This window comes from Cajanus cajan, chromosome 7 (genome assembly GCF_000230855.2).
Source record: "Cajanus cajan strain Asha chromosome 7, NIPB_CcT2T_4, whole genome shotgun sequence".
Classification (NCBI taxonomy): domain Eukaryota; kingdom Viridiplantae; phylum Streptophyta; class Magnoliopsida; order Fabales; family Fabaceae; genus Cajanus; species Cajanus cajan.
In genome coordinates, this window is record NC_138523.1 from 14,108,024 (window position 1) to 14,117,169 (window position 9,146).

The following is a 9,146-nucleotide window of genomic DNA, read 5'->3' on the forward strand; positions in this document are numbered from 1 at the left end:
TTGTTTATCTCTTATGTGTCAATCCTTTTCTTAGGAACATATGGCCCAAGCTCTATAATATCCCATAGATCTACATTTTTTGATTCTAAAATCAACTTCTTTTTGGCCTTCTTGTAATAATAGTGTCTTCCATAAAATTCAAGGGGTATGTTTTTTTATGCCCCTTTTACTATGAACATAGTTGGAGCATGCATAGCCATCACTTTCCCAAGATCTTTCTCATACATTGTTAAGTGTGCTCAACTCAGGGAGTTTAGCTAAGATGTCAAGTGAAGTGAATAAAATAACAAAAATAAGGGTTGAATTATGTTAAAAAAAAAAAAATTACTCCATTTTCTTTAGTTTAAAAACTACTATCCAATTTTAAAACTTGAACCAATGATCGACTTGGTCAAGGTACTATTTCAATGGATCACTAGTTGAACTAGTAGGTCACTTGTTGAATTGCATAAATTAATATATAATTATATAATAATTTAAATTAAGGATATACCACTATATAAATTATTTAAGTGACATATGTAAAACTTAAACATAATGGTGCAACAATTATTATGATTTTAGACATTTAAATGCATATGGGACATCACAAGCAAAATTAGTTTTATTTTTTTTCTAAATTTTAGAAGCTCCTAATTAATGTTCAAAACATGGAGAAATGTGTAGACATTGGGTAGTCAACAATGTTTATAACACTTTGATAGCATAACTCATCCATTATAAGGTTCGCACTCATTTAGACCAGTTCAATTGACCAATCCAATTGTTAAAACATAGGTTTTAGTTTAAAATGGAAAATGTATTATAAGCTCAAAATGTATCATAAAAAGATTATATCAAAAACTTATCTTTTACCATATAACCTTACTAAGAGTAGTAAAGCAAAATAAAAAGAAAAGATAGTAGAAACAATAAATTTATACTAGTTCACTCTAAACTCAAGGCTACATCTAGACCTCACTATACTAGTGAGATTTTTCACTAACATCAAACCTTAGTTATTACACTTGGTTACACAACAACCACACCAATTTGTTCCACAATATTGAGTACACTACTCATTCCAAAACACTCAAATACAAATGCACCCACAATGCACACATACATTCACCAAATCCTTAGCCAACTGTTTCTCAAGTCTTGGATAAGATAACTCGAATAGAAAAATAGTTTTATTTATGATGATTACAGATGAAAATAACCCTCTCTATTCCAAAGGTTTTCACTTAGGAAATAAAATCTCATTTCTATGTGTTTATGCAAGGAACACTTAAATTATTTAGTATAGAAGTGGATCTCTCTCTCTCTTTCTCTCTCTCTCTCTCTCTCTCTCTCTCTCTCTCTCTCTTTACAATGATAGATGAAAAAGAAAATGGATTTTCTTAATAGAGGATTCCTAGCACAAGCTACACTATTTTATTTATCATTAGTGAGTCATTATGTTCCTCAAGGCTTCCTTTAAATAGGCTAAAAGGTATATGCTGGAGACAAAGACTTTTAGAAGTAAATAAATAGTTACTTTTAAAATGTACATGTCAATTGGATTTTCTTTGACATCTTGAAATTCATTAAAGGGCCATTTTGATGTGTCATTCTAATGTCTTATTATGATACTCATTTTCAATATTTTATTATAATGTGCTAATATGATGGTCCATTCAGATCTTCCATTCTTTCATACGTGGTCATCATTCAATTGACTTCATTTTTTTTATCTTGATGAGGACTTTATACAACAAAAGATAGTTTGGTAATTGAGATTGTTGTAGGTTTGGTCAATGATATATCCTTGTATTAAATTCTTTCTCACACATGTTCATTTTTTCATTAAATTCTTTCTCCCACATGTTCATTAGTAGTTAAATTAAAGCTTCCATTGTTATGTGGATAATATGGAAGGACAAGAATACACAAGTTTTTAGCCAAAAAGAGCAACTCCATTTAGGTAATAATTGAACAGATAAAAAAACTCTCATATGTGTAGTGCAACATGTTTTCCTATTGAATGACATTTGTCCTCAAATGAAACATGATGAGCAATGGGTTAATTGTACTTTAACATCTCGTGGCTATCTCATTACACATGGATGAAACTGTGATCAAAGTCGTATCTGGTCAAATAAAACAATTAAATGTAGTACTAGGAAGTTGTCCTAGGTCGTCTCCCAAGGACCATTCCTTCTCTATCAAAGGTTAAAACACGAAGTGGGGGGGGGGGTTGGTTCAGATTTATCAAGGTTTAAAACACAATAAAATGCAAAGTAGCACAACAAGTAAAGTAGGTTGACTCCTTGTTGAGATTGTAACTATCTTATCCATGGTTCTTAAGAGATTCTCTGTCAACTTCCTTGTTCCATCCAAGTTAACCAACTAAGCGAAGATTAACCCAAGATTTCTCTACACGAATTAAGCAAACATGTACAACATTAAACCTTCCCACAGGATTAAGCAAACTGTAGCTTTAACGCAACAACCCAGATTCATTAAGCATGAACATGTGTTGAAAACGTTTTAACACAGAGGTCCAATGAAGAAGAAGAAAGCATAATAGAGATGCATAATAGAAATAAAACCTCAAACAGAGATTATAATCCGCTCAAGGAGTCAACCCCAAGGGTTTTAGCCTTCCATTAAAACAGAAATGAAAACGAAAATGCAAGGAAGAAGGAGAAGAAGAAGAAACTAACAATCTGTATTCAAACGGAAATGCAGTCTCAAATTACAACTAGAGAAGCAAACATAATTGGAGATACAAAATAGAGGAGAGAATAACGTAAAGGAAGGGCAAAAAAAAACATAAAGGAAGAAGGGGAAAAAAAACTCAAAACGTGGTCACATCAAGTCTAAAGGTTGGTGGCTGCATGGTCAGCCCTACTAGGTCCTAAAGACCCTAGAAACATAAAATGGCCCCCTACCCATGTGTTTGGCCCGAAATTACAAAAAAAAAGATAATACAAAAATAGTAAATAAGTTGCTGATGTGGTGCTGATGTGGTGATTTGGTGCTGACGTGATACTTATCTCTTGAAGTCCAAAAATAATATCCAAGCCCAAAAATGCTTCACAATTAACCTAAAAATAATTAATAGACAAAAAATTAGACCAAGTGAATTGGAATTAATTAAAATTCAAATTACTAGCCCAATGAAGCCTAAATAGTGAAATCGTGCAACTAATAAGCGATTAAGCCCAAATCAACAATTAAAATATGTACAAAAAGATAAATAAATAAGGGAAAATAATGACTCATCAAACTGCCATGAGGAGCCCTAAGGAAGTTGGATATGGAGGACTTATTTGGAATAGTGAAGGAGGGTGGATTCATGGGTTATTGGAAATATTGGAGTAGCTAACAATTTTAAAAGCAGAGCTTTCGACCATCCTTTTCGACTTGAAATACGCATGGGAGAAAGGCTTCTGACATGTATTGTACATTTTTGATTCAACATGTGCTATTTCCTTGTTTCAAGGAGAGGTGGACCCTTAACATTAGTATGGGAGACTTAGTGCAAATATTAAGGACTTGTCGAATAGAGAATAAAATATCGAGATAAAGGACTCTATTTGCAAAGTGAATCAATGCATCGACTAATTTTCCATTCTTAGACCTTGGTCCGATGCACTTATAGTGAATGTTGAATCACCCCTTGTTAATGTATGTAGACTTTTGACGGTTGATGTCATTAGAACTAATTTCATTAGAATTTAATGGAAGATTAATAAAGGAACTCAAGCTTTCTCGTCTAATAAATCAAGGTTTGGTCAATTTTATGGGTTGTTGGTAATGCTTATATTTTTAACATAATAATTGATTGTTGTAATACAACGGAGGATGGTCTAATGAAGTTAAGCCCCAACATTTTTATCCAATTAAAGTCAACAATTTTTTTTGGCATTTTATATAAGTATTTGATAAAATTACAAAAACTATTTTACTACCTTTTTAATTAAGTTTCAATTTTGTTTTAAATTTCTAATAAATAATTGGTTTTTATTTTTATAGCTTAGACAATGGAATATTAAATTCAATCGAGTATTGTGTAAGTTTACTTAGTCTTACCAAGTTACTACTTATGCAATTTGATGCGCTTACCAAAATATTAATAGACATCTTGTGCCAAAAAGGGTTGTAATAAAAGTTTTAGTATGGAATGTATGTTTTAGTTTTTGCATAATCTCTATTTTTGTTCTTCTTTTTCCACTATTTTTTTCCTCTCATTCTTTGGATTTGATTTTGATTTGTAGGAGTTTGACTAGTTTGCGACTGCTATATTGTTGGGATGTGTGGACCTATGCAAATGGGTTCCATGGATCTTAATGGACCTATCAAAAGAGGTAGATTTAACGAGGGGGGAGGGGGGTGGGGGCAAAAAAGGAGTGCAATCAAGGATTTGAGTAGGATACAAGAAGAGTGATTGTGCATAACTAATATATCTTTTAGTGCATTACATTAGGATTATTTTACATTTATAAGTCTCTTAAATTGATAAATTGGTTGAGATATGTTTTAGTGGGTTATATTAGTTTTAATTTCAAATTCTAGTTTTTTTTTTTTGTATTTTCTTGCCACTTTGACATGTTGTCTTGTATATACCATATCATGAGCTCCCAAACTTGGAATTGGACATTCTTTATGCCTTTGGAAAGCTAAGACAGAGCTCTAAAACTTCTCTATTTGGAGTTTCAACCATTTTAGACGTCTCAAGGTCCAAAAATGCACAACAAGTTTCTGACTTTGCATTTTGTATTGAGTTTTTTGTAGGAAATTATTTTAAAAGTATCTTAGCCTTGTTATTAGGTGATTAGTGGGCCGGACTTGTAATTATTTTGATTAGGCTCACTAATTTAGTCTATTAATAGGTTTTTAGAGACTTGTTTTATACACTTTGAAGTTGTAAGATCGTGATTGCATCTTGCATTTTTATAAAATTCTATAGACCTATATTTAAATCTACATATTGAATCACTTTTGTGTTGATTTGAGGATAGTCGAATTCAAATTTCATTTTAAATCATGACAATTTCACAACAAGGATTAAATCTTGAATTGATTTATTTTTCAATTGGTATTTTCCATTAATTATGTTTGCTTTCTTAATTTTGCGATTAATATTGATTCTGTTCATAAATCCCTTTTCTAACAATTCAGGATCAATTCAAATTCTATTGATTTGTATCTTTGAGAAGAATAACCTAAGTCGTTTCCTATATTAAAAATTTAAGGAGAAATATAGTTTTTTTATAGTAATCCAACAACACTATCATAGAGCACACACGATGGCAGGAACAAGTATTGTCTCTAGATCCAAATGATTGCATAGAGAAGAAGAGGGAGCAAAAAGGAATTTAAGAGGGCATTGAAATAATATGAGAACATGATGAATGAGCCATTCACGATGGAAAACATGATTGATGGAGATGATGAATGAAGTGTCCTTATCTAGCTTGGTTCTAAATTGGGTCACATGCACTTGTTGTGTAATGGGGGGTTACCATACACACACATGTCTTTACAATGATAAAATATTGTCCACTTTGGGTCTAAGTCATCGTGACTTTGCTTTTGGTCATCTTTCAAAAGGTTTCTTACTAATAAAAATAATTGTATATATAAACTCATATCCATTCTCTTGTTCGAACTATGTGAGACTTTGATTATATTCCAACAATCCTCCCTTCAAACAAATAATCATAGTTTAACCCCTCCCTTTTCAACAAAAGTTATCAGTCCTCGAGTATATTTGATGGTGGTCCATATATCTCAGTCATGCTTTGACTACTTGTATCCCCACTCCATCGTTAACTCATGATAGCAAGACATACCTCTTAACTAATCGATCCATCATTAACAAGACTTTCAACATAAGGGGTCATATACCTGAATCCACCTACCAATCATCATACTTGCTAAATTGGTCACCTTATTAGACCATTGGCTTTGAAACCACTTGTTGTGCATCAGGAGGTTACCACACACACCCATGTCTCCACAATAATGATAAGATATTGTTCGTTTTGGGTTTAAACCCTTATGATTTTTCTTTTGATCATTTTCTAAAAAATCTCTTAGCAATAAAGACAATCATATATATATATATATATATATATATATATATATATATATATATATATATATATATAATTCAAGTTCATATCCTCTGTTCGAATGGTGTGAGACTTTAATTGTATATCAACAATAATGTAATAAAAACATGCCAAGAAGATCACACTTTATATGGGTTTAGAACAATGATTTAAATTATACATTTACTTGTTGAAAACATAATTGGATGTACCTTCCATGTGTTCTTTACCTGTTGCATGAACCTTTAAAATTGAGAAGCCAAGTTTTCCTTTACTTGATCACATGCTTCAATATTCTAGATTTTCAATGGGGAAGACCTAAAGAGAAGTTGTTTGTTATCGTGACAACGAAACAGACCTACCCATACTATTTAATTAACCCTAAGCACCTGCCATCATGGGACTTAAGTTAGGCCTACATTATTTTCCATGAAGATCAGAATTAGGTATCCAAGGCATGTTATATTTGATCACATTATTAGTAAGTTTAAATATTATTAGATAGATCATAATATTAGCTCTTTTTTTACAAAATAAAATTCACAATTGAATTGTAGCCCACAAGAGTTTATAGGAAATTCCAACCCACTCGAGATCCCAATGTTCACTAGATTGATGTTGTTACTAGATGCTAGAAGATGGTGTCTAACAACAGCAAACTTCGACAACAACAAAAGATTGGTTGACAAATGACAAAAAACTTTGACAGCAACACAAAGTGAAAAATTAGCAATTGCATTTGCCCTCTTGAACACTAGGAATGGAACTGAAATTACTCTCATGGAAAACTTGAGTGTGTGTGGATTGTCATTTATTTATCAAGTTGGTTAGCAAATTTATCAATCGGCAATTTATTGTTAGAGATGCCACTCGCTTCCACCACTACAGAGACAGAGTTTGCTCTTGCAATGACTATTGGTAAAAATAATGGAGCACTATTTCTGACACTTTAGCTTTTGATAATGATGCCTGACCTCACCTAAGTGTTGTTGCTGGTGAGTGAGGAGAACTGAGGAGAATGCATCCATGTTGAGAAATTCTATATATATGCATGACAGTCATTTAGGAAAAATAGAAAAAACTGTGAATCCTCTCAAGTTGGGAGAGGAAAATTGCCACTATGGCTCAATGTTGTAATGTTGTTTTGCTCTAGACTGTAAATATTTTTTGTGAGAGGATCTTATGGCATTGTGAGGCTAACTCCTCCAATTGGTTAAGTTGTGCAATTTTTAGTGGAAAGTGCCTGGCAATCCTTCATTTGCTGACTTTTAAAAGAAGATGATGGAAAAGATTAGTTATCTAGCATAGCACAATCAATGGTGTGCCTGTGTCTACACAAACTTGGTTATGATATTCTAGAAATTCAAGATTCAATTTTGGGCAATTTTTTGTGGCATTCTGGAAGAGAGAATTCATGGGGATATTTTGAAGCTGTTTTGACTTGCATATTTAGATCCGTCCACATCATTATTTTAAAAGTGTCCTCCAAAGGAGAAGGTGACCAAGTTTTTTTGCCCAATAAATAGTTTTGGTACCGACGATATCCCCTCAAATTTTGTATACGCTGCCGAAAAAAAATTACGGTGGAAATTATATCAAAAATGAGAAATTCAAAGGATGTTTTAAGTCTGTTTTTAAATGACATTGTGGTGTTACAACCCGAGAAGTAATTGATTTTAAAAAGAAACTAGTTTGATAGTTTTGTCTGTCTTTTTTTTTGTCAGTTTGTTGTTACTTAATTGCGATTTTAGGTGGTAACGATCAAAAAGTATTGCCAATTTCTTAAATCAAGAAATACTTGTTGAAAAACGAGGGACAAACTATCAGTGCGGGAATGGGAGGTTATTGTGGAGAAATATCAGTTTAATGCAAGTACTCCACAGGTCTAGAACATTAAGAATGAACCTTTAGTTTGATTATTTAATTTTTTTTATCAAGTTATATAATGCTAGAGTGAAATGTTATCTTGTGAACTTTGAGCCTCCTAAGATGTTTCTTAATTCTTTAAATCATTTAGGTCATTTAGGTCATGTTTGTTGTGATGCAATGTCGTTCTACCCTCGCATAACTATTTTGAAGGAATAAAAGAGTAAATTCACTCTCCTCTTGTTAAAAATACAAATATTACATTATTTTCTTTGTTATAAATTATAGTCTCATCCCATTATAGATTTTCAATATACACTTTAGTTATTATTTTTTAATTTTCTATTATAGTTCTGTTAATTTTCATTATAAAAAAAAAAGTTATTACCAAAATATCTTTTGTGCTAACTTCTCTCTACATCACTCTCTTGTGATAAAATAACACTTTCCTATTTTAACAAATACAAATATGTTATAATTTATCAATTTATCTCTTAATTTACATTTTTAACTATTATTTAAAAAAACTACTATAAATTTTGCTAAAATTAATTATATGTTTTAAAATATTTTTAATTATTATCCAAAATATTTTTTAAGTTATCAAAATAAAATTATATATTATAATAAAACCAAACACTAAAATAATATTTAATGAATGTAGTTAATGTAATATCTTTATAAATATTCAAATAAAATATTATTTTTATTATATAGTATTAATTATATATATTAAATAAAATCTATAAATATTAAAATATTATTTAATTGGTGTTACTAATAAACTATATTAATAAATATAATGTTAAAACATGCATATTAATGTTTAACACTCCGCAGGTTTTCTATCTTTTTCTCATTGTACAAAACAAGTAGATTAAGAATGACATTCAATCATCACAATTACCAGAAAACATAATTAACGAAGCTGTTAGACTTGATAGCATTTTAATTTTATTCTATTATGGTTTATATATAATGCAAAGAAGTTTTGTGAATTTTTTCTCATGACATAAGGAAGTCTATACAAAAAAAAAAAAAAAAAACCACAAAGAAGAGTAATTTCTCAATGATTTTAATAAAAAAATAAAAATTTTCAGATAATTATAAATTTTTACTTGGATTGAATGAACAAGAGTTATATCCAGCATGTGCAACGATAACCACCGATTAAGATGATAACAATGAGGCAAACAG